The 27,485-nt window shown below is 40.6% G+C and overlaps 1 protein-coding gene across 10 annotated transcripts in view; it reads right to left on the bottom strand.

Annotated features, from left to right (window-relative positions):
• The window catches only part of STK32B (serine/threonine kinase 32B), a 400,190-nt gene that overhangs the window by 351,730 nt on the left and 20,975 nt on the right, over positions 1-27,485 (bottom strand). The window contains exon 1 of one of the 10 annotated variants that reach the window (XM_042984964.1): positions 10,913-10,933. The exons of the other annotated variants lie outside the window; for them this stretch is intronic. The gene's annotated coding sequence lies outside the window, so the exon portion shown is untranslated. Of the gene's footprint in view, positions 1-10,912; positions 10,934-27,485 lie in introns of those variants that run through there. 10 annotated transcript variants of the gene reach the window in all.

Raw genomic sequence — 27,485 nt, 5'->3', positions numbered from 1 at the left:
GTCAGAAGGGAGTGGCAGGGTATATTCAAAGTGTCCAAAGGAAAGAAACCATTCCAACCAAAAGTACTATAAATTGTCCTTCAAAAATTAAGGAAAGATAAATACTTTCCCCCAAAAAAACAGAAGCTAAGGAGGTTCATCACCAGTGGAACTACCTTACAGAAAATACTAATGTCTTTTGTCCTTCAAGATAAAACAAAAGGACACTTAAGAGTGCACCATGGCATGAGAAAATATGAACCTTGTCAGTAGAGGTAAATACATAGACATATACATAGACATATACAGATGAGTGCACTACGACACAGCGGTGAGTAAATCACTTCTCATTCCAGTACAATAGTTAAAAGACAAAAGTATTAAAGACAACTATAATGAAAAAACATCTTAAAAGGTAAACAGTATGAAGAGATACAGACTGTGACCACAATAACATAAAGCATGGAGAGGGATAAATTAAAGTATAGCATTTTTGATGTGCACTTGAGCTTAAGTCGTTTGCTTAAAACGCTGTTGTAATTGTGAAATAGTTTGTCTGGTCCCCAGGGTAACTACATCACACACAAATACCTACAGAAGTTACACAACAGATAAGGAGAATCAAAGCAGATCAATGCAAAAAAAATCAACACAACACAAAGGAAGACAGCAAGAGAGGAAGACAGGTAAATGAATTGCCAGACTGACAGAAAACCAACAAACTTTCAATAATAAATACTTTCCTATCAATAGGTATTTTAAGTGTAAATAGATTAAACTCACCAATCAAAAGATACACAGGAGCTGAATGATTTTTTAAATTTTTTAGTTGAAATTTTAGTTACCCTACAGTAGAGTATTGGTTTCAGGAGTAGAATTCAGTGATTCGTCACTTACATACAACACCCACTCACTGCTCATCACAAGTGTCCTCCTTAATGCCCCCCACCCATCTAGCCCATCCCCCACCCATCTCCCTCCATCAACCCTCAGTTTGTTCTCTCTTGTTAAGAGTCTCTTGTGGTTTGTTTCCCTCTCCTCATTACCCCCCTTCCCCTATGTTCATCTGTTTTGTTCTTAAATTCCACGTATGAGTGAAATCATATGGTATTTGTCTTTCTCTGACCTATTTCAGTTAGAATAATTTAAAAAAACACAATTATATGCTGCCTATAGGAAACTCACTTTACACTTAAGGACACATTTAGGCTAAAAGTGAAGAAATGGGTAAATATATTCCATATAAAAGATAACCAGAAGAAATCAGGAGTGGCTGTGCTTAGACAAAATGAACTTTAAGTCAAAGACTGTCACAAAAGATAAAGATTAAACACTATACAATGATAAAACAGTCCATCCACAAGGAAAATACAATTATAAATATATACACACCCAACATCAGAGCACCTAAACACGGAAAGCAAACATTGGCAGAAGTGAAGAAAGAAATAGGCAGTCGTCTAATAATTGTAGGAGACTCCAACACTCCACTTTCAATTATGGACAGAAAATTGAGACCAAAGAGCATTAAGGAAATAGAAGACTCAAGTAACACTGTAGACAAATGGACCTACCAGACATAAACTGAATGTTCTACCCAGCGGCAGCAGAATACAGATTCTTTCCAAGCACACAGAGAACTTTCTCCAGGATAGATCCCATGTTAAGTCATAAAACAAGTCCTAACGAATTTAAGAAGACTGAAAGCATATTAAGTATTTTTTCTGACAAAAATGGAAAACTAGAAATTAATAGCAGAAGGAAAGCTGGAAAATTCACCAGTATGTGGGTATTAAACAATATATTTGTGAGCAATCACTGGGTTAAAGAAGAAATCAAAAAGGAAATTAGAAAATACCTCGAGACAAATATGAAAATATATCAAAACTTATGGGAGGCAGCAAAAGTAGTACTAAGACTGAGGTTCATAGTAATAAGCACCTACATTAAAAAGGAAGAAAGCTCTGAAGTAAAAACCTAATTTTACATCTCAAGTTGCAAGACAAAGAAGAATAAATGAAGCCCAAATTTAAGAGAAGGAAGGAAACAACAAATATTACAGCAGAAATAAATGAAATTAAGCATAGATCAAAACAGGAAAAAAAACAATGAAACTAAAATTGGTTTTTTGAAAACATAAACAAAATTGGCAAACCTTTAGCTACACTAAGTATGAAAAATGAGAGAAGTGTCAGATTAAAAACCCACAAATGAGGGGCGCCTGGGTGGCTCAGTCGGTTAAGCGTCCGACTTTGGCTCAGGTCACGATCTCGTGGTCCGTGAGTTCGAGCCCCGCGTCGGGCTCTGTGCTGACAGCTCAGAGCCTGGAGCCTGCTTCCGATTCTGTGTCTCCCTCTCTCTGATCCTCCCCTGTTCTTGCTCTGTCTCTCCCTGTCTCAAAAATTAAAAAAAAAAACATTAAAAAAAATTAAAAAAACAAAACAAACCACAAATGAAAGAAGAGACATAACACCTTATGCCACAGAAATAAAAAGATCATAAGAGACCAGCAGGAACAATCATACATCAACAAACTGGATAAACTTAGAAGACAGGGATAAATTTCTGGGAACATACAACCTACCAAGAATAAGTCATGAAAAAATAGAAAATCGACAGAATCTATAACTAATATGGAGACTGAATCAATAATCAAAACCTCCAAACAAAGAAAAGCCCAGGACCAGATGATTTCAATGGTCAATTCCTTTTTTTTTTATTTTTTGAATTTTTTTTTTATTTTTGAGAGAGAGAGAGAGAGACAGCACAAGTGCTGTGAGCCAAAGAGAGAGGGAGACACAGAATTTGAAGCAGGCTCCAGGCTCTGAGCTGTTGAGACAGAGCCTAATGTGGGGCTCGAACCCATGAGCCGTGAGATCATGACTTGAGCTAAGTTGGACCCTTAACCTACTGAGCCATGCCCCTCAATGGTCAATTCTACCAAGCATTTAAAGAACAATTAACACCAATCCTTCTCAAAATCTTCAAAAAAGCTGAAATGGAAGAAACACTTCCAAATTCATTTTATGAGTCATGCATTACCCTGATACCATAGCCAGACAAAGACACCACAAGAAAACTCCAGGCCAATATCCCTGACGAATATGGATGAAAAAATCCTCAACAAAACACTATAGCACAGTAAATACAACAGCACAATAAAGGGATCATACACCATGACCAAGTGGTTTTATTTCTGAGACATAAGAATGGATTAACATAAACAAATCAACTACTGTGATACTTCAGATTAACAGAATGAGAGATAAAAATCACATGATATCTCAATAGATGGAGAAAAAGCATCTGACAATATTCAACACTCTTTCATAATAAACGCTCTGATAAACAAACTAGGAACAGAAGTAAACTACCTCAATGTAATAAAAGTCATACATGACAAGCCTACAGCTATCATCATCCTCATAATATTCAGTAGGTATTATGCTAAGTGAAATAAGTCAGACAGAGAAAGACAAGTATCGTATGATTTCACTTATATGTGGAATCTAAAAAACAAAACAAAACAAACAAAAGCAGAAACAGACCAATAAATACAGAGAACAAACTCATGGTTGCCACAGGTAGGTGATAGGCAAAAAGGAGCGAAGGAGAGTGAGAAGCATAGGTTTCCAGTTATGGAATAAATAACTCATGAGGATGAAAGATACAGCATAGAGAATATAGTCGATGGTATTATAATAGCATTGTATGATGACAGATAGTAGCTATACCTGTAAACGTAGCAGAATACATAAAGTTGAATTACTATGTTGTACACATGAAACATTGTGTGACAACTATACTTCAATAAAAGATACATACATACATAAAGCGGGGGGTGGGGGGAACTGAAAGCTTTTTCTCTAAGATCAATTTCAAGAGCAAGGCAAAGATACCCCCCATCACCACTTATATTCAACAGAGTAGTGGTGATTCTAGACAAAGCAATTAGGCAAGAAAAAGAAATAAAAAGCATCAAAACTGAAAAAAAAGAAAACTGTCCCTGTTTGCAGATGACATGTTCTTAAATATATTTTTAAAAAAAACGAAGTTTTACAGATTTTAAGTTTTGTAAACTACAGTTTTATGGTTATATAGTAAAAATAACCTTTAGAACTAATAAATCCAGTACAGTTAAAGAATACAAAATCAATATACAAGAATTGGTTGTGATTCTATGCACTAATAATGAACTATCTGAAAAGGAAATTTGAGAAATAATCCCATTTACAACAGTACCAAAACGAATAAAATACTTAGGATAAAATTAACTAAGAAGGTGGAAGACTTGTATCCTGAAAACTATAAAACACGGAATGAAAGAAAGAAAACATGATACAAATGGAAAAGGATCTGTTTCATGGATTGGTAGACATTATTATCAAAATGTCCTTACTATCTAAAGCAATCTACAGATTCCATAAAATTCCTAGGAAAATCCCACTGGCAGTTTTTACAATTTTAATATTCATATGAAATAATTTTAGAAAAAACAATTTTAATATTCATATGAAACCACAAACAGCCAAATCAATCTCGAGAAATAAGAACAAAGCTAGAATTTACTAGCATAAAGACAGACATAAAGACGACAGAACAGAATAGAGAACCCAGAAGTAATTCCATACATATGATCCACTGATCTTTGACAAGGACAAGAGTACACATCTATGATATCTCAATAGATGGAGATTGGAAAAGGATAGTCTCTTAAAAAAAATGATGTTAGGGGGCGCCTGGGTGGCTCAGTCAGTTAAGCGTCTGACTTCGGCTCAGGTCACGATCTCACAGTCTGTGAGTTCGAGCCCCGCGTCGGGCTCTGGGCTGATGGCTCAGAGCCTGGAGCCTGCTTCTGATTCTGTGTCTCCCTCTCTCTCTGCCCCTCCCCCATTCATGCTCTGTCTCTCTCTGTCTCAAAAATAAATAAAAACGTTAAAAAAATTTAAAAAAAAAATGATGTTAGGAAAACTGAATATTTATATGGAAAAGAATGGAATTAGACCTTTATCTTACACCATACACAAAAATCAACTCAAAAGGGATTGTAGACATAAACATAAAACTCATAGATTGTAGAAGAAAACATAGGGGAAAACTTCTTAACAGCAATCTTTAAGATGATATGTTGGATATGGCACCAAAAGCACAGGCAACAAAAATAAGAATAAACAATTGGGAGTACATTAAAAATAAAAAGCTTCTGCACATCAAATAATCAACAAAGTGAAAAGGGAGAACCCACAGAATGGGAGAAAATATCACAAACTATATATTTTTGATAAGGGGCTCGTCTCCAAAATATATAAGGAGTTTCTACAACTCAATCGTTTAAAAAAAAACTCTAATAACCCAATTTTATTTCTTTTTTAAAGTTTTTTACTGTTTATTTTTGAGAGACAGAGAGAAAGAGAGAGACAGACAGACAGACAGAGTGTGAGCAAAGGAGGGGCAGAGAGAAAGGGAGACAGAATCTGAAACAGGCTCCAGGCTCTGAGCTGTCAGCACAGAGTCCGACACGGGGCTCAAACTCACGAGCCGTGAGATCATGACCTGAGCCAAAGTCAGACACTTAACCAACTGAGCCACCTAGGCGCCCCCCTAATAACCCTATTATCAAATGGGCAAAGGACTTGAGTAGACATTTCTCCATAGAAGGCATACAAATGTCCACAGGATATATGAAAAAATATTCAACATCACTAAACATGAGGTAAATGCAAACCAAAACTACAATTGGATACCATTTCACAACTGTCACTATGGCCGTTACACTAAAGCAAAAAACAAGACTGGTGATGATTCGGAGAAATTTCAACCTCTGGCCACTGCTGGTAGGAACGCAGAACAGCATAGCTGCTATGGAAAACAGTATGGAGGTTCCTCAAAAAGTTGAAACCAGAATTACCATATGACCCAGCAATCCCACCGTTGGGCACTGATCCAAAAGAATTGAAAGCAGAATCGCAAAGAGATGCTAACACTCTCATGTTCACTGCAACACTATTCACAGTAGCCAAGAGGCAGTAACAACATAAATGTCTATCAAGTGATGAATGAGAAACTAAAATGTAGTATATAAGTACAATGGAATACTATTCAGACTTTTTTCCTGCAAATTCTTATTTAAATTCCAGTTGGTGAACATGTATTATAATATTAGTTTCAGGTGGACAATACAGTGATTCATCACTTCCATACAACAGCCGGGGCTGATCACAAGTACACTCCTTGGTCCCCATCACCTAATTCACCCACCCCCCTCACCCACCTCCCTTCTGGCGACATCAGTTTGTTCTCTATAGTTAAGAGTCTGTTTCTTGGTTTGCCTCTCTTTTTTTTTCACCCCTCTGTGTTCATTTGTTTTTTCTTAAATTCCACACACGAGTGAGATCATAAGGTATTTGTCTTTCTCTGACTTATTTCACCTAGCATCATACTGTCTAGCTCCATCCACATCACTGCAAATGGCAAGACGTCATTCTTTTATGTGTAATATTCCAATATTCCATTATATGTGTGTGTATGTATATATATCATATACCACATCGACCTTGTCCATTCATTAGTCAATGGACGCTTGGGGTCTTTCCATAATTTGGCTATTGTGGATAATGCTTCCATAAACATCGGGGTGCATACATCCCTTCGAATCGGTATTTTTGGATTCTTTGGGTAAATACCTAGTAGTGCAATTGCTGGATCACAGGGTAGTTCTATTTTTAACTTTTTGAGGAACCTCCATTCTGTTTTCCAGAGGGGCTGCACCAGTTTGCATTCCCACCAACAGTTACACTGTATGAGTTCCCCTTTCTCCACGTCCTTGTCAACGTTGTTTCCTGTGTTGTTGATTTCAGCCATTCTGAGCGGTATGAGGTGGTATCTCATTGTGGTTTTGATGTGAATTTCCCTGATGATGAGTGATACTGAGCATCTTTTCAGGTGCCTGTTGGCCACCTGTACGTCTTCTCCAGAAAAACGTCTATTCATGTCTTCTGTCCATTTTTTAACTGGATTATTTGTTTTGGCAGTGTTGAGTGGTATGTGTTCTTTATGTATTTTGGATACTAACCTTTAAAAAAAAAAAAAAGGAAATTCTGTAATATGTGACAGTCTGGATAAACCTTGAGGACAGTATGCTAAGTGAATCACGCCAGTCATAAAAAGATAGATAGTGACTGATTTGACTTAGAAGGTATCTAAAATTGTCAAATCCACAGACTCAAAGAGTAGAATGAATGGTGGTTGCCAGGGGCTGGGAAAGGAGAGAAACGGGGAGTTATAAGCGAGGGGCATAAAATTTATTTATGGCAGAAGAATAAACTCTGGGGTTCTTTATGCAACATTGAACCTAGAGTCACCAGTAGTATATTATACACTTAAAAATTTGTTTAAAATTTAGCTCTCATGTGAAGTGTTATCACAACAACAAAATTAAATACACGTATGCATGCATACATACATACGTACATATATGAGTATAACAAGAAGCAACATTTGTACCATTTTTATGGGTTATGCTTTGAAGTATATCATTCATTCATTCAACAAACATTGATGGAGTGTGACCACATCCACTTAAGGCAGAAACCAGGCAGCCTTCCCCAGTTAGCGACACAATGGTTTTCATGTTCCCTTTTCCATCCCACAATAAAAGTACCATTGGGTAAGGAAGCCAGTTGGATTAACTAAGATTTCATATACATAAAGCACAGTCTGGATAAGAAGAAAACACAGGGTTTTAGAATTGAAACAATGGAGGTTCAAATCTCAGCTCTGCCACTTACGAGGTGGGTAAATTCCTTATTTTCTCAGCTTCAACTTCACCTTCTATAGAGTGGGAATAAAAACACCTTGCAGGGCCACCGTGATGGTTAAATGAGCGTCCACATGCAATGTGCCTGGCGCTTAGCAGGAGCTCAATAAATGTTAGTCCTTCCCCCTTCACAAATCACTAGCATTGTGGAAGTAATTTTAGGTGCCACGAGTGTTCATATTTGCTATTTTCCTGCCCATCGGCAGTCACCCAGGCTTTTTACACAGTGGCCCAGAAGCGGCCATCTCCAAAGGGGTCAGAGTCTTGACCATGGGTTGACACATGTACTCTACCCTCCCTCTTCCCACAGTGTCAGATAAACCACAGGGGGCTCCCAACTGGCTTCTGCAGGTGCCAAAGATGCCAAGTTTCCAAAAGCTACGACACAATAAAACACCACTCAGGCCTATAGCTTGATTTAAAAAAAAAAAAAAATAAGGCACTCCTCAAATTCAAAGTGAAAAATCTAAAAATAAAGCAGCCCCTTCAACTGATCCGGGGTGAGATGGGGGAGTCTAATTGAGCAGGATGTGTGCCGTGACGGTGTGGATGTTTTATCTTTATTGTCAAAATGCCATCTGGAGTGAGGGAAACCCGCAGATCAATTTTCTTGGATAACGTGGTCACTCTCAACGGTGGGTGTGCAGAAATGCGGATCACCTGCTGGTTCCTCCAGCATCACAAACAGCTAACCATGCTGAGAGAGGAGAGGAGACCTTATTCTTATTTTTACAGGAAAGTACAAAAATTCAAAAGTGCAAAGACAGTACTCTCCATCCTTCAAACCAGCCATGTGAAAATTCTTGAAGAGTGTTGTAGTATAGATCCAAAGATCTAGCTTTTTTAGGAGTATTCTCAGTGAGTTAACGGATTTTTTTTTAACTATGTGACTGCACGTGTTATAGAAACTAGTTTCCTACTTAAAAAATTACAGAAAAGTATAGAAAAGATGATGAACATGATTTACGTTTCCACCAAAAGGAAACAAGTGATATAATTCTCGGCAGTCATTTCTTTTTATCAGTGCTTCTCAGTAACCTGCTCTGCCACTTATATCTTAAACATCTCCCGTCAAAATTACCAACAAACAAAGGGGCGCCCAGGTGGCTCAGTTGGTTGAGCGTCTGACTTTGGCTCAGGTCATGATCTCATGCTTCGTGAGTTCAAGCCCCACGTCGGGCTCTGTGCTGACAGCCCAGAGCCTGGAGCCTTCTTTGGATTCTGTGTCTCCCTCTCTCTCTGCCCCTCCTCCGCGCTCTCACTCTCTCTCTCTCTCTCTCTCTCTCTCTCTCTCTCTCTCTCTCTCTCTCAAAAGTAAATAAACGTAAAAAGTTAAAAAAAAACTACCAACAAACATGGCTTTGAGTGATTAATAGCATTTCATCACAGTACGTCCCCTAGCTACTTAACCATTCTAATAAGAATGGGTTACTGAGGGGCGCCTAGGGGGCTCAGTCGGTTAAGCGTCCGACTTCAGCTCAGGTCATGATCTCGCGGTCCGTGAGTTCGAGCCCCGCGTCGGACTCTGTGCTGACAGCTTGGAGCCTGGAGCCTGCTTCGGATTCTGTGTCTCCCTCTCTCTGACCCTCCCCCGTTCATGCTCTGTCTCTCTCGGCCTCAAAAATAAATAAACGTTAAAAAATTAAAAAAATAAAAAAGAATGGGTTACTGAAACATATTATTCATGTTCCCCATCATACATCATGCTGCCACCAAAAAGGATGATGCCTCTTTTACTCACCAATGTTTACCCAAACCAAGTACGGAGGCCTAGAATAATACATACTATCTTAATAAACAAACCCCATTATGTTTTCAGAACGCCGTATCTGTTAATGTTCTTAAAGCCATATAACCTTCAACTTAGCATTAAGTTATAGCTCAAACCCCAGCCTGGCATCTGAGGTCAGGATGATGTTTTCCCAGTGGGCCCTCAGCCACGGCTGCGTGGACCCCAACCACACCACTCACATGCCTTCAGACTGCCCACTCCTGGTGAAAATGCCCCTACTCCTCATTCCCAAAGCCCTCCCCACCCAAGCAAAGCCGGTCTCTGTCAACAAGAGCACCGCCCTGGAGGCCGGGAGACCCAACTTATGTCTGTCTCACCTGCCAAGCAGTGAGCCCCTCCAGGGGGAGCCCAAGCCTCATTTCTGTCTACACTAGAGGCACTAGAAGCTAGTGTGAGTGCAGTAAATGCAGGCCGGATGAAGGAATTAATTGCAAGGCTTGCCCTAAGATTGCACTATTGATTCAGAAATAATTGGGAGCAGAAAATAAATACTATATGGCCGCTGCTGATTTCTTTTCTTTGTTCTGGCCGCATTCATCAGGGTCTCCAGAAAAAGAGAATCTATGAGGTCAATATTCGTATCTATACAAAATGTTATTATAAGGCCTTAGCTCACACAATTATGGAGTTTAAGACGTCTTACAATCTGCTCTCTGTAACCTAGAGACCCGGGAAGGCTGGCAATATAGTGGGAGGGCTTGAGCCCCGCAGAGTTGATGGCATAGGTTCCAGTCTGTGTCTGAAGGCCTGAGCACCTGCAACCCTGAGGCCAGAAGGTTGATGTCCACTCTAGCAGTCAAGCAGAGAGGACAAATCCTACCTTCATCCTCCTGTTCTATTCACGTCCTCCTTGGATTGGATGTTGCCCAAACTACGTAGGGCAGGGCAATGCACGTTACTCACTCCACTGCTGTTAACCTCTTCTGGAAACACCCTCACCAACACACACGCAGAAGTAAATGTTTAAATGTTTAACCAGACACCCAGGCACCCCATGACCAGTCAAGTTGACACATAAAATTAACTGTCATGCTCGTCTGATTATTTTTTACAATACTTTTATTGAGATATAGTTCACACAACATAAACTCACCATCTTAAGGTATAGAGTTCATGGACTGGAGTACCCTCACAACGTTGTACAACCACACCTCTACATCCAGAGAATCTCAAGACCCCAAAAAGAAACCCCGTACCTGTCAGCAGTCACTCCTGACCTCCCCTCCCCCTGCACAACCCTTTCCCCAATCCCTAGGCAAACACTCAGTACTTTCTGTCTCTATGGATTTGCTAATTCTGGATTACTTAAATAAATGGAATCATACCAGATGTGGTTTCTTGTGACCAATCTGTTTCACTTAGCCCAATGTTTTCAAAGTTTGCCCATGGTGTGGGTCAGTGCTTTGTTCTCATCAAGGCTGGAATAGTATTTCTTCATATGCATAGCCCACATTTTGTCTATCCATTCAGCAGCCGATAAGCATCTGGATGTTTCCACTTTTTGCCTATTAAGAATAATGCTATTATGAACACCCGTGTACACATTTTTCTGTGAACATGTGTTTTCAGTTCTCTTTGGTATATACCTAGGAGTAGAATCGTTGAGTCATACTGTAAGTTTAAGGTTTTGAGGAACGGTCAAACTGTTTTGGATAGCCCCTGCACGATTTTACATCGCGCCAACAATTTACGAGGGCTCCAATTCTCCACACTTTACTGACACTTTTTATTTTCTATTAAAAATATTTAATGTAGGGGGTAGCAAAATGGGTGAAAGGGAGAGGGGGAGACACAGGCTTCCAGTTATGGAATGAGTAAGTCACGAGAATAAAAGGCACAGCGCAAGGAATATAGTCAACGATATTGAAACAGCATCGTAAGATGACGGGAGCCCCTACACTTGAGGTGAGTACAGCATATGGTATAAATCTGTCAAATCACTGTGCCGCACACCAGTAAACTAATATGTAACATTATGTGTCAACCACTCTCAAATTCTTAAAAAGGAATAATAAATAAATAGCTGATTGTTTTTGTTTTTTCAAATTTATTTAATTAAATTCAAGTTCATTGACATACAGGGTAGTGTTGGTTTCAGGAGTAGAACCCAGTGATTCATCACTTCCTTACGACATCCAGTGCTCATCCCAACAAGTGCCCTCCTTAATGCCCATCCCCCATCTAGACTATTCCCCCACCCACCTCCCCTCCAGCAATCCTCAGTTTGTTCTCTGTATTTAAGAGTCTCTTACGGTTTGCCTCCGTTTTTATCTTATTTTTCCCTCCCTTCCCATATTGCCGTCTCTTTTGTTTCTTAAACTCCATATACGAGTGAAATCATATGATACCTGTCTTTCTCCGACTGACTTATTTTGCTTAGCATAATACACTCTAGTTCCATCCACGTCGTCACAAATGGCAAGGTTTCGTTCTTCTGGATTGCTGAGTAATACTCCATTGTATATATAAACTACATTGGCTTTATCCATTCGTCAGTTGATGGACATTTGGGCTCTTTCCATACTTTGGCTATTGTTGATAGTGCTGCTATAAACATTGGGGTGCATGTACCCCTCTGAATCAGCATTTTTGTATCCTTTGGATAAACACCTAGTAGTGCAATTGCTGGGTTGTAGAGTAATTCTATTTTTAGTTTTTTGAGATACCTCCATACTGTTTTCCATAGTGGCTGCACTGATTTGCATTGCCACCAACAGTGCGAAAAGGTTCCCCTTTCTCCGCGTCTTTGCCAACATCTGCTGTTTCCAGAGTTGTTAATTTTAGCCATTCTGACAGTTGTGAGGTGGTATCTCATTGTAGTTTTGATTGTATTTCCCTGATGATGAGTGATGTTGAACATCTTTTCATGTGCCCGTTGGTCATCTGGATGTCTTCTTTGGAAAAGTGTCTATTCATGTATTTTGACCATTTCTTCACTGGATTATTTGTTTCTTGGGTGTTGCATTTGATAAGCTCTTTATAGAATTTGGATACTAACGCTTTATCTGATATGTCATTTGCAAATATCTTCTCCCATTCCATTGTTGCCTTTCAGTTTTGTTGACTGTTCCCTTTGCTGTGCAGAAGCTTGTTATCTTGATGAGGTCCCAATAGTTCTTTCTTTTTCCCCCTTACCTTCAGAGACATGTCGAGTAAGAAGTTGCTGCAGCTGAGGTCAAAGAGGTTGTTGCCTGCTTTCTCCTCTTAAGGTTTTGATGGTATCCTGTCTCAGATTTAGGTCTTTCATCCATTTTGAATTTATTTTTGTGTATGGTATAAGAAAGTGGTCCAGTTTCATTCTTCTGCATGTTGCTGTCCAGTTACCCCAGCACCGTTTGTCAAGGATGAGTTGGCCATACATTTGTGGGTCCAGTTCTGGGTCCTCAATTCTATTCCCTTGGTCTATGTATCTATTTTTGTGTCAATACCATACTGTCTTGATGATACAGTTTTGTAGTACAGGCTAAATCCAGGACTGTGATGCCTCCCACTTTGGTTTTCTTTTCAACATTACTTTGGCTATCTGGGGTCTTTTGTGGTTCCATACAAATTTTAGGGTCGTTTATTTTACCTCTGAGAAGAATGCCAGTGCAATTTTGATTGGAATTGCATTGAATGTGTAGATTTCTTTGGGTAGTATTGATATTTTAACAATATTTGTTCTTCTAATTCATGAGCATGGAATGCTTTTCCATTTCTTTGCGTCTTCTTCAATTTCTTTCATAACTTTTTCTATAGTTTTACACATACAGATCGTTTACATCTTTGGTTAGGCTTATTCCTAGGTATTTTATGCTTCTTGGTGCAATTATAAACAGGATCCATTTCTTGATTTCTCTTTCTGTTTCTTCACTATTGATGTATAGAAATGCAATCGAGTTCTGTACATTGATTTTATATCCTGCAACTTTGCCGAATTCATGTATCACTTCTAGCAGTTTTTTGGTGCAGCCTTTTGGGTTTTCCATGTAAAGTGAAACTGGCAAATAAGTCAAATTTTCACTTTTCGACACATATGTTTTAAGATCAGTTTCTCCATTTCTGCCAAAGAGGCAACTGGATTTTTGTATACGGGATGCCTTTAACCTGTAGATCGATTTGGTAACTATTACCATCTTAACAATATTGTATACCAATCCGTGAACATAGAACGCCTTTCTATTTACTTAGGTATACTTTAATTTTTTCAACGTTTTGTAGTGTGCAGTATGCAATCTTATACTTCCTCATGTTTATTTATTTTTGAGAGAGAGACGGCGTGTGACCTGGGGAGGGGCAGAGAGGGAGGGAGACGCAGAATCTGAAGCAGGCTCCATCCACGCTCTGAGCTGTCAGCACAGAGCCCAACATGGGGCTCAACTCACAAACCGTGAGATCATGACCTGAGCCGAAGTCGGACGCTCAACCGACTCAGCCACCCAGGCGCCCCTAAATGGAATTGTTTTTTAAAATGCATTTTCGGAATGTTCATTGCTAGTGTACAAAAGCACAAAGGACGTTTTAATATGCATCGTATGGTACCATACAACTTGTACTATACAACTATGCTAAGAGCTTTTTCTGTAGATTCTGTGGAGGTTTCTCTAAAGATCATGTCATCCACAAACAGAGATAAGTTTACATCTTCCTTTCCAATCTGGATGCCATTTATTTACTTGCTTACTTCTTTAATATTTATTTATTTGTTTGTTTGTTTGTTTTCGCTTTCCCAAATGCCCTGGCCAGAATCTCCAGAAAATGCTCAACAGAAGCGGTAAGAGCTCAGCGGGTAGATATTGTGACTCTTGATCATGGGGTTGTGAGTTTCAGCCCCACACCGGGCGTAGAGATTACTTAAAAATAAAATCTTTAAAAATTTTTTTTTCAACGTTTTTTATTTATTTTTGGGACAGAGAGAGACAGAGCATGAACGGGGGAGGGGCAGAGAGAGAGGGAGACACGGAATCAGAAACAGGCTCCAGGCTCCGAGCCATCAGCCCAGAGCCTGACGCGGGGCTCGAACTCACGGACCGCGAGATCGTGACCTGGCTGAAGTCGGACGCTTAACCGACTGCGCCACCCAGGCGCCCCTAAAATCTTAATAAGAAAGTGATAAGAGCAGATATCCTTTTCTGTTCCTAATTTTAGGAGGAAAACGTGTGATCTTTCACCATTAAGTACCATGTTAGCTTTGGTTTTTTATAGATGCCTCTTACCAGGTTGAGGAAGTTCTTTTGTGCTTTTAGTAAGCTGAATGTTTTTATAATGAGCAAGTATGGGTTTTGGCAAATGATGTTTCCGCATCTACTGACATGACTGTGTGACATTTTTTCTTTATTCTATTAATATGGCATATTACATTAATTGGTTTTCTTATGTTGAACCAAACTTGTAGTCTTTTGGCAAATTTCACTTGGTTGTCGTACATGATTCTTTTTATACGGATTCAGGTTTTAGTATTTTCTTGAGGATTTCTGCATCTATATTCATCAAGAGTTATTAGTCTGTATTTTGCTTTTCTGGTGATGTTTTTGTCTAGCTTTCATATTAGGATATACTGATCCCAAAGAATGAGTTGGGAAGTATTTCCTCCTCTTACATTTTTCAAAGAGTTTGAGAGGACTGTATAAGTTCTCCTTTAAAGGTTTGGTAGAATTCATCAGTGAAGCTATCTGATCCTTAATTTTTCTTTATTCAAAGGTTCTGATTTTTGATTACTACCAAATGCTGTCTGCTTGTTATAAGGCTAGCTGGATTTTCTATTTGTTCTTAAGTTAGTTTTATAGTTTGCGTGTTCCCAGGAATTTATCCATTTCACCAAGATTTTCTAATTTGATGGCATACAATTGTTCATAGTACTGCCCCATAATCCTTTTTCTTTCTATAAGGTCAACAGTAATGTCACCACTTTCATTCCCAGTTTTAGAAATTTGAGTCTTCCCTCTTTTTCTCTTGGTCATTGTAACTAAAGTCTTTACAACTCTATCGATCATTTCAAAGAACAAATTTTTTGTTGATTTTCTCTATTATTTTTCTATCCTCTATTTCACTTATTTCCATTCTGTTTGCTTTGTGTTCAGTTGGCTCCTCTTTGTCTATTTTCTTAGATAGGAAATTTACGCTACTGACTTGAGATCTTTCTTCTTTTTTTATTTTATTAAAAAAAATTGTTTTTACATTTATTTATCTTTGAGAGACAGAGAGAGACAGAGCTCAAGTGGGGCAAGGTCAGAGAGAGAAGGAGACGCAGAATCCGAAGCAGGTTCCAGGCTCTGAGCTGTAAGCACAGAGCCCGACGCGGGGCTCGAACTCACAAACCATGAGATCATGACCTGAGCCAAAGTCGGAGGCTCAACCGACTGAGCCACCCAGGCGCCCCTCTTCTTTTTTTAAATATAGGTATTACAGTTCTAAAATTCCATCTGAGCACTGTCTTCACTGCATCTTATAAGTTTTAGTATGTTGGGCTTTCATTTTCATTCATATCAAACTATTTTCCAATGTTCGTTATTTAGGAGTATATTTTTTTTATTTTTCTGCATTTGTGAATTCTCCAAATTTCCTCCTTTATTGATTTTTAATTTTATTCTGTTGTGGTCCCAGAACATACTTGTATGATTTAAATACATTTAAACTTATTGAAATTTGTTTTGTGTCCAATATGTGGTGTATCTCAGAAAATGTTCCATAGACAATGAGAAAAATACGTATTCTGCTATTGTTGGGTGGAGTGTTCTATATATGCCTCAAAGGTGTGGTTGTTTTATGGTGTTGTTCAAGTCTTCAGTTCACTTTCTAATTCTGTCTAGTTGTTCTACCCATTATTGAAAGAGAGTACTGAAGTCTCCACTATTATTGTTCAATTGCCTCTTTGTCCCTTCAGTTATGCCCTCTTTTGTTTCATGTATCTAGAGTCTCTATTATTAGATGAATAAATGTTTACAAGTGTTAAATCTTCTTGCTGGACTGACCCTTTCACTTTCAATCTATTTATGTCTTTGAACAGAAAGCAGGAGGCAGAAGATAGGAGGATCATATCTTTTAGGCATTCTGCCAATATTTTCCTTTTAACTGCAGAGTTTAATCCATTTCTATTTAATATAACTATGACAAGATATGACTTACTTCTGCCATTTTAATATTTGTTTTCCATATCTCTTATATCTTTTTTTGTTCTTCAATTCCTCCATTACTGCGTTCGTTTTGTTAAAGAGATTTTCCTAGTGTACTATAATTACTTTTTTTATCATTTCTTTTCATATATATACTTTTTTTTTTTTGGTGCAAAAAGGTGTTTTGAGTAAAGCATGGGGACAGGACCCATGGGAGGAAAGAGTTGCACTGCAATTGTGAGGAGTGAGTGATTATATACTTTTAAGTTAGGAAGATAGAGATAAAGAAAGTCTCTAAAGGAATTTTCATATGTTAAAGAAGACTTACAGGATCCTGGAGGTCTGACTATCATCAAGATAACATTGCTTCCTATATATTTTTAAGCAACTTCTTAGTGGTTTCCCTAGGTATTATCATTAAAATCTTAATTTACAACAGTCTAGCTTAGATTAATACCAATTTAATTTTAAATATATAAAACCTTTGCTCATACACTTGCCCCTTCATGCTTTCACGTTGTTATTACCACAAATTATTTCTTTAAACACTGTGTGTCTACCAACAAAGATTTATAATAATGGGTTTGTGTAGTTGTATTTTAGTATGGATGGAATAAAAAGACACAAACAAAATATATTTACACTACACTTTGTATTCCATTATATAGTTACCTTTGCTGGTGTTCTTTATTTCTTCACGTAGACTGGAGTTATTGTCTAGCATCTTTTCATTGCACTTTGTTTTGTTTTGTTCTTGTTTGTTTTGTTTTATTTTGAGAGAGAGAGAGAGAGAGCGCACACAAGCCAGGGAGGATCAGAGAGAGAGGGAGAGAGAGAGAATCCCAAGCAGGCTCTGCACCATCAATGCAGAGCCCAATGGGGGGGCTCAAACTCACAAACTATGAGATCATGACCTCAGCTGAAACCAGGAGTTGGACGCTTAACCGACTGAGCCACCCAGCCGTCCCTTTTCATTTCACTCTGAATGACTCCCTTTAGTGTTTCCTGAAGGGTAGTTCTGCTGGGAACAAACTCAATTTTTGTTTATCTGGGACTATCTTGATTTCTCCTTCATTTTTTAAGGATAGTTTTGCTGGATATAGAATGCTTGGTTGACAGCATGTTTTTTCAGCACTTTGAATATTTCATCTCACTGCCTTTAAGCCTCCATGGTTTGTGATCAAACTGTCTGTTAATATTGAGGACTCCTTGCCTACGATGAGTCACTTTTCCCTTTTCAAGACCCTCTTCATCTTAAACCTTTGACAGTCTGATTAACCTAAGATGTATCTCTTTGAATTTATCTTATTTAGAGTTCTTGAGCTTCTTATATGTGTAGATTAACAGTTTCATCAAGTTGCATGGAAACTGTGGAATACATTGGTATATACATATATACACACACACACACACACACACACACATACGTATATATATAATGGAATATTTCTCAGCCATCAAAAGAAATGAAACCTTGCAATTTGCAATGATGTGGATGGAGCTAGAGTGTACTACGGTAAGCAAAATAAATCAAGCAGAGAAAGACATCCCATATGATTTCACTCGTGGAATTTAAGAAACAAAACAGGTGAATACAGGGTAAGGGAAAAAAAGAGAGATTGGGAAGCAAACCGTAAGAGACTCTTAATGACAGAGAACAGAGTTGATAGAGGGAGGTGGGTGGAGGATGGCCTAAATGAGTGATAGGCATTAAGGAGGGCACTTGTTGGGATGAGTAGTGGACGTTCCATGTAAGTAATGAACCATTTAAATTCTACTGCTGAAACCAATATTACACTATACATTAACTAACTAGAATTTAAATAAAAATTTGAAAAAAAAATTTTCATCAAATTTGGAAGACTGTTGACAATCAGACCTTCAAATATTCTTTTTTTAAAATTTTTTTAATGTTTACTTATTTTTGAGAGACAGAGAGCGAGCAGGGGAGGGGCAGAAAGAGAGGGAAACACAGATCTGAAACAGGCTCCAGGCGCTGAGCTGTCAGCACTGAGCCCGACACGGGGCTCGAACTCATGCACCACAAATTCATGACCTGAGCCAAAGTCGGACACAACTGACTGAGTCACCCAGGCGCCCCAGATCTTCAAATATTCTTTCTGCCATTTTCTCTCCCTTGTCTCCTTCTGGGGCTCTCATTATATGAGTATGTTGATACACCTGATGGCACCCTACAGGTCTCGGAGGCTCTGTTCATTTTTCTTCATTTTTTTCTCTTCCTATTCCTCAGACCAGATAATCTTAACTGACCTATGTTCAAATTCATGGTTTCTTTTTTCTACTTACTCAAATTCAATGTTGAACCCCTTTAGTGAATTTTTATATTTAATACACAACTCCATAATTTTACTTGGTTCATTGTTATAATTTCTCTTTATTGATATGCTCTTTGGTGAAACATACTTCTGTTTGGTGATGATATTCATACTTCCTTGCAGTTCTTTAGGTGTGGTTTTCTTTAGCTCTCTGAACATATTTTAAAGGCTGGATTTAAATCAAGCCTTTACCTAGAAATCCCAATCTGTTGGCTTCCTTGGAACAGTTCTTATTGATTACGTTGTTTATTTTCCTGTGTAGGGGCTCTACGTTCTTATTTCCTCACGATCCTTGCTAATTTTTGTGGAAAACAGGACACTAAAGATTATGTTGTGACAACACTGGAAATCAGAGCCTTTTCACCATCTTAAGGTTTGTTTTTGTTACTGTTTTAGTTGTCTGTTTCACAACTCCTCTGAACGAATTCTGTAAAGTCTATCGTTCGTCATGTGTGGGCATGAAATCTCTGTCCCATTAGTTTAGTGGTCAGCTAACGACTGGAAAATATTTCCTTACACTCTTGGACTGAAAAAAACTCTCCGTCTCTGCAGACTGGCCCCCGTGTGTGTGTTGAAGCACAGCTCCAACACCCAGCCATGCAGTTGACGATGCTCCCTGAGCCTTCACTTCCTGCTGGTGCAGACTCTGAAGGTCCTAAGAGTTTTAGGACCTTCTCGTGTCCTCCTCGAGCATGTGCACAGCTCTGGAAGCGCGTGTGGCCTTCCAGAGTCCCAGGAACATGTAGGAGCTTTCCAAAGCCCTCATTCCCAAAGCATTTCACTGTCCAGCACTTCCACCCAAGACTCTGGGTTAATCTTTATTATTCACTCCATTTTCCATTGCCTCATGCAGCCACGACTACAACATCTGCCTATAAATGATTTTGATCACACCCCAGGTAGCAATGGGAAAGTTCCAAGTCAAGTAAAATAAAGATAAGGCATCCCAGCCAGTCTTCTTCCGGGGAGAAAGCAGATTTAAATAACGATTCTTTGTAAATGAGGTCTGGACTGCTCCCTCCAGCAATAGGAACACGGGCTGATATTTTCCAGGCTAGCGCTGAGATGGGAAGCGGGAAATGGGGCTATGGTAGTTAAAACACGACAGAGCTTGCTGTTCTTACTGAGATTCAACTCTTTTGCTTGAATAAATGCCCCCATGGGTTCTACAGATTTCTGCTTAACTTCCAGACTTCCAAAAAGTTGGACGCTTTTGACCAGTTTTTTTTTTTTTTTTTTTTTTTCAGAATTTCAGAGTTCCTTACTCGGCCACTTTTTAAAATTCAAATTCAAATTAGTTAACATACGGGGTAGTACGAGTCTCAGGAGTCGAACCCAGGGATTCATCACTTCCTTAGGACACCCAGGGCTCATCCCGACGAGTGCCCTCCTCCGTGCCCGTCACCCATCCGGCCCATCCCCCCACCCACCTCCCTTCCAGCAACCCCCCACTGTGCTCCATCATTAAGAGTCTCGGATGGTTTGCCTCCCTCTCTGTTTTTATCTTATTTTTCCTTTCCTCCCCCTATGTTCACCTGTTTTGTTTCTTCAATTCCACATATGAGTGAAGTCATATATTTGTCTTTCTCGGACTGGCTTATTTCGCTTAGCATCATACACTCCAGCTCCATCCACGTTGTTGCAAATGGCAAGATTTCATTCTTTTTGGTTGCCGAGTAGTATTCCATTGTGTATATATCCCACATCTCCTTTACCCATTCATCCATCGATGGACATTTGGGCTCTTTCCATAATTTGCTGTAGTTGACAGTGGTGCTATGAACATTGGAGTGCAGGTGCCCCTTGAAATCAGCATTACTGCATCCTTTGGAGAAATACCTAGTCGTGCAACTGCTGGGCCATAGACTAGTTCCCTTTTTCATTTTTCGAGGAACCTCCAGACTGTTTTCCAGAGCGGCTGCACCAGTGTCCGTTCCCACCAACTGACTCTGCCACTTTCACTCATGACACGCTGGCGCTTGTTCTGAACGTGGCTAAGGTGGCCTTGGGCTTTTACAGTTTGTTCCCACAGAATTATCCTGAGCTATGTCTCCAATATATGTTCCCCAGAACACCAGCTCCACGGGAGGGCAGCCGGTGTTACATTCTGCGGACAGGCTGCTTAAATAGGCTCCTGACCTCAGGATTCCTCAGATTCTGTAACACACTCTCCTCAAGACGCTGCACATATAGGAGATTGGAGGATATTAAAAAAATGATAACGGCAGGTAACGTGTAAACCAAGAAAAGTGCTAGGCAGTTCTATTTATCATCTCGCTTGAGTCCCACCATCACATGTATTATTCCCATTTTATAGACATGGAAAACTAAGACCTAGGACGTTTAAGCAAACTATTCCAACTAGTAATTGCCAGAGTTGGGCACTTAATCCAAGCACTTTCCCGCATGTGCCCTAAGTGAGTAAACCATACCGAAGGATTCCTCTAACTGGACCAGAGAAACGGCGAATCTTGAAGAACTAGTGTGGCTCACAACACATTCTGGAAAATGCTGAGCTAAAGCACACTTAATAAACGGGGACTCAGTCTGTGCTTTTCCCGACGCTTCTGTTGTCATAAATCATGCCACCAGACCCTTGCTATCACACTACAGGTTATCAATACATAGGAGCTTCTGAATTTTACTGTGTCCTCCAGGGTAGGCATTAAAGTCGACCTTCACCGAAAGCAAAGCAAAAACAAAACCAGAGGATTCTACCCTGAGGCAGGGTTTAAGAACATAATTTTAATTGATGAAATTGGAGAAGAACTAAGTGAACTGAGTCCATCTTAAAAAGACGGGCTTTCTTCAATTTTTTGCACGTTATTTTTTCCAAGAAAATAATTTGTTAACACAGGGAAATTTAAAAAGAAAATAAAAATAGGTAAAGGAATAGAAAATAAAAATCTTAATTCCGTCTACTCAGGTGCAATTTTTGTCAGCATAGGTTTCCCTAGCATTTTGAGTGTCTTATTTTCATTTCATCTTGGGAATCTTGCCATGAATATAATTGTCATTATTATAGTTATTTTCCATACCATTAAAAGTCTTCATAAATATCTTTTTTGCATGCCTTCTAAATATTCTATTACCGGCAAGTATCTTAATTTACAGAATCCTTGCACGAATGTTGACTCTTTTAGGGTGTTACCCATCTTTCACTGCTTTAAATAATGCTGTGACAAGCATCTAAGAATGACACAAAGGGTTGGTCCAGGCAGCGGGTACAACGTAAAGCACACGCAATAATGCCAGCTAAGTGACAGGTGGCGGCCACATCTTCAGCCACAGTGAAAGGAAGAAAGGACAAATGCAGCCCAGTGAGAGATTTATGAAAATATTTAAAGAATCCACTGATATATGACACACCCCACAAAACCACAAGGATTTAAGAGCAGAGGTTGGAGGGGGGCGTCTATTACCTGAAAGTATAGTCTTTTGGAGAAATGGACACACAAAACTTCAACAAACCAGGTAAGAGAACGGAAGGTCTCAACATCCACGGAAGCAAAAGGGACGCCAGCCCCTCCTCTCGCTATTTAAATACACGCTGAATAAACACTGTTCCAATTATCATTTCCGGACGTGGGCTAAGTCTCGTCCTTACCTGTCTAAACTGAAGTGGAGAGGCTCGTGTCTACTTGTCGAGAATGTGCCGTCTGTCCTTCTCGGTCACTCATTGGTCATCTCATCTCACTCTTACCACAAAGCGGACAGAATTAACGCACAAGTGACTAAGGCACAAGATGAGATGCAGAAGTTGAGGGACGGGCCCGAGGTCTCTCGGTGACAAGTGACAAAGTCCACGCCGAAAACACATCTCGGTCCAGAGCCTGTTACTTCCCACAACACCAAGTGGCCTCTCTTTGACAAACTCCACAAAGAGAAATGAAAACATCTCGAAAAGCACAAGAGGCGCCTGGGTGGCTCGGTCAGTTAAGCGTCCGGCTCTGGATTTGGGCTCAGTCGTGTTATCATCTCACGGTCTGTGGGACTGAGCCCCACGTCTGGCTCCACACTGACAGCATGGAGTCTGCTTGGGATTCTCTCTCTCTCCTCTCTCTCTGTCCCTCCCCCAGCTCGCACCCTCTCTAAAAATAAACATTTTTTTTTTTTTTTCAAAAAAGCACTTGAAGCAAACAGAATACAGAACTTTTAAAGTTTGGTTTTGAGAGAGAAGGCACGAGCGAGCAGGGGAGGAGCAGAGAGAGAGGATCCCACGCAGGCTCCACACTGTCCCTGCAGAGCCCCACGCAGGGCTCGATCTCATAAACCATGAGATCATGGCCTGAGAGGAAATCAAGAGTCAGATGCTTAACCGACTGAGCCACCCAGGTGCCCCAGAATACAGATTTCTAAATATGTTTTGAAAGAGAACTATTACTTGAAGCTGAATTTTAGTCGTCTCCTGAACTCCCCAAGGGATGCCTTCAAAGTGACAAAATGAGGGGCACCTGGGTGGCTCAGTTCGGTCGGGCGTCCAACTTCAAGTCAGGTCATGGTCTCATGGTTTGTGAGTTCGAGCCCCACGTCTGACTCTGGGCTGACAGCTCGGAGCCTGGAGCCTGCTTCGGATTCTGTGTCTCCCTCCCTCTCTACCCCTCCCTTGCTCATGCTCTATTTCTCTCTCTCTCTCTCTCTCTCTCTCTCTCTCTCTCTCAAAAATAAATAAACATTAAAAAATTGTAAACAGTTATGCAGAGAAAAAAAAATCTTCCCAGGAAATAAAGTAAAAATCGCACTATATGCTAACTAACTGGGATGTAAGTTGAAAAAATAAATTCAATAAAAATAGCAAAAAAAAATTAACAATGGTTTTCTCTCAAAGTTAGGATCACAGCAGTAATTTTTTTCCCCTGTGAATTTTGGACTATTCCCAATTTTTTTTTTATCATGAACATGTATTAATTTTATGATAGAAAAAAATTTTAACGGGGACCCCAAACAAACAAATGCAAAAGATCTGAGTAGACAATGCACTGGAGAGGAAATTCACATGCATTCACTCAAATACTTAGCGCTGCTAGTAAATTCCCAGCCACTAGATCCTTGGGATCCAGGGGCGTATCGGAAAGTAAAACATCCCTGCCTTACTGTAAATTAGTTTTGGTGGGAATGCCAACAACAATTAACATAAATAAGTAAATCATACACCAGTTAGTGATAAGGGTAAGGCCAGTGTCAGGAGGAATGGGAAGTTTAAAAAAGAAGGCCAGGAAAGTCTCACTGAGAAAATGACATTTCAGAAAAGGCCTAAAGGAAGCAAGGGAACCAACTCATGCAGGTATCTGGGGAAAAAGCATGTTAGGCAGACAGAGCAGCAGGTACAAAGGTCCTGAGGCTGTGCTGGATTGTTTAAACACAAGAAAGCGAATGTTGCAGAAGGAGACAGTAAAAGCAAAGACCCTGAGGTAGGCATGGCCTTGGTATACTCAAGGGCCAAAAAGACAATGATGGGAGAGTAGCAGACAATGATGTCTGAGGGGTGGCAGGTCGTCTGATTCATGAAGGGTCTTGCAGGATTTGAACCTCTGACTTTGTCACTGACTGCAATGGGGAGCCACAGAGGGCTCTGTGTGCTGGAGTTGCAGTTTAACGGGATGACTGTGGCTGCCGTGCTGAGGCCTGACCGCAGGCAAACAATCAGGAGCTGTAGCGATTGAGAGAAGAGGTGGGCCGCCTGGGCCAGGTGGCAGCGGAGGGGATGGGACAGCAGGATTTGCTGCAGACTGGTTGAAGGCTCAGGTCTGGGACAGAAAACGGAAATGCCAAGGATCACAGCAACATTTTGGCCGAAGCATCTAGAAGAGTGGGGGTAGCCCTGAACCGCAGACAGGGGCTGTTTAGGGGTGAAGATCAAAATTCCAATTTTTAGATGCACAGCCAACAACCGTGTGTAAAAATATTCTAGTTCACTGAGCAAGAGAATTCCATTTAAAACACGGAGATTGAATTTTTGCCCTTTTAATCAGCAAAGATGTAAAATACTATAATTTTCTTTGCTGGCTAAGATGGGATAAACAAACCACCGGCTTAAATTTTCTGAAAAATAGTTTGGGAATAAAAATTAAGACTCTTAGCAATGTTCATGAATTTCACCTTGCTAATTTTCCTGTAAGTTATCTATTCTAAGAAAACTGTAAAAAAAAAAAATGCAAAGATTTAGGTACCCAGTGTATAGATTATTATTTCTAAAAATAAAAAAGTGGAAAGAGCCCAATGTCCAACAATAGAGATGTGGTGAAACACATTTTTGTGCCCAGCCACACGATAAAATATTGTGAAGCCATTAAAAGCTTGTATAAAGAGCTTAAAGCATAGTCTTGAAAGAAAATGGCAGCATAAAAAGTAATACAGTACGGCCACAGTGTAAAAAACATTATTTAAAAAGCCAGTTAAAAAAGAAGTTTGGCAAAAAATTACTAAGGCATAGCAGTTGTCTCTGGGTGATGAGAATGTTTTTTCCTTCTAACTGCAGTCTCTTCATTATTTTAACTTCACGAAGGAAAAACATTTCACCGTTAACAGAGATAGTTTTTCATTTTAAGCTTATTTATTCGGAGAGAGAGGGAGAGAGAGAGAGAGCGTGCAAGCAGGCAAGGGGCAGAGAGAGAGGGAGAGACAATCCCAAGCAGGTTCTGTGCTTTCAGAGCAGAGCCAGACAAGGGGCTCAATCTCACAAACCGCGAGATTATGACCTGAGCTGAAATCAAGAGTCGGATGCTTCACCAATGGAGCCCCCCCAGAGAGAGCTATTCTAATCTCAGAAGTTGCTGTGAAATAAAACAAAGCACACTGAACTATGGTCATCCCGTCTCCACTACAGCTTCCTTCCTTATGCTGGCCCTCATCTCAAAGGCAGAGAGGGCCTGACCTCCTGGGAGAACTGGGTGGCAGGGGGACCTGGAGGGGAGACTGAGGCCAGGCAGGGAATGCTGGTGTCCCTGACTTGGGACTGGGAGGTGGAAAGTGCCTCCCGACACCCCCAGTGTTGGCCCTCACTCTGACAGCAGGAAGTGTCCCGGCTGATATTTCATCCGGAGGAAACAAAAGCCACCGGGGGGGGGGGGGGGGGTGCAAACGGAATCTGGAGCTTGGAAAGACACAGACCGAGGGGATCCCCCACCCCAGAATTTGGACCCCCAGAGCTTCCCACTACATAGCTAATGGAAAACTTCACAGTAATGTGGCCTTACGTTTGACTCAGTTAAATTGTTAGCCTCCACTTTTCACATCATGGCAGGTACAGTATATTTTTTTAGACTGTGCCAGACATAATAATTTGCCTTTTCTAAGGCCATTCAATCTCCCTCCTGGAAGAAAGTTCCAGTTTCGTGAGCCAGCCCTGGGGAGTGAATCCTTGTTAATCCAGGACCAATATGGCATTTGGGCCAGTGACTGGTCCAGAGTATGGACATGTGGCCTACTTATGACCAGTGAGCTACAAAGGGAAATGTGCGGGTAGCTTCTGGGATGGGTTGTCCTCCCTAATAAGAGGCCAGAGGAGAAAAAGCCCCCTTTCCTCCTTCACTCTCTTCTGCTTTAGACACTGCCATTCGGGGATAGGTCATGTGGGGATACACTTCAGCCACTGTCCTGAGACCTTGAGAGACGAGACTGTGAAAAGGAGCCAAGAGCTGGGAGTGCGGGGGGGGGGGGGGGGGGGGGGGGGGGGCAGGACGGAAGGAGCCGGGATCTCAATGACGTCACTGTATCGTGGGCCACATCCTTCTGGACTTCCCCTTAAATAACACGAGAGATGTATTTACAGTTCTAGTTAACATTTGTTGAGTTCTCCTTACTTAACAAGCATCCTACTGGACAAAGGTTCTCTCCTTCGCCAAACTCCCAGGCGCCTCTGAACTTTTCACCGACGCTTGACTTTTGAGCTGAGACGTTCACGTCTGCAGCGTCCAATTTTAGCTAGAATCCCCCACCCTCCACACGTCTGATCACCCTCAGTACCTGACGGGGTTCCTCACTTGCCAGCATCCTCCAGGGCACATCTGACCCCCTTGGCCTGCCTTCAGCAAGAGTCCTGTTAGCTTGGTTTAGTGAGACTCCCCCCCGCTCAGCCTGCACGGTTCCGCTCAGTAATTTTCTGTCCCCTGACCCCCACCCTGCTCCTTGGCTGTCACTTCCCGCTTGCCCGCGATACATTCAGAGTTGAGTCCAATCTTTCTCCCTCTGCAAGACCCCACTGCAATGGTACCTCCACGTCTCACAGTGCTCCCCTGGAATAAGGTCTTCCTCTCTGTATTTAACAAGCATCTTTGAATATTTTTGGTTTCTTTAGTAAAAGGAGCTCCCGACAGAGTCTGCTCTCAAGTAGGCTTGAGGGGCCCCTAGGTGGCTCAGTCGGTGAAGCGTCCGACTTCAGCTCGCGGTTGGTGGGTTCGAGCCCCGCGTTGGGCTCTGTGCTGACACTTCGGAGCCTGGAGCCTGCTTCCGATTCTGTCTCCCCCTCTCTC

The sequence above is a fragment of the Panthera tigris genome, chromosome B1 (genome assembly GCF_018350195.1).
Source record: "Panthera tigris isolate Pti1 chromosome B1, P.tigris_Pti1_mat1.1, whole genome shotgun sequence".
Lineage (NCBI taxonomy): Eukaryota > Metazoa > Chordata > Mammalia > Carnivora > Felidae > Panthera > Panthera tigris.
This window is presented reverse-complemented; position numbering and strand designations above follow the sequence as displayed.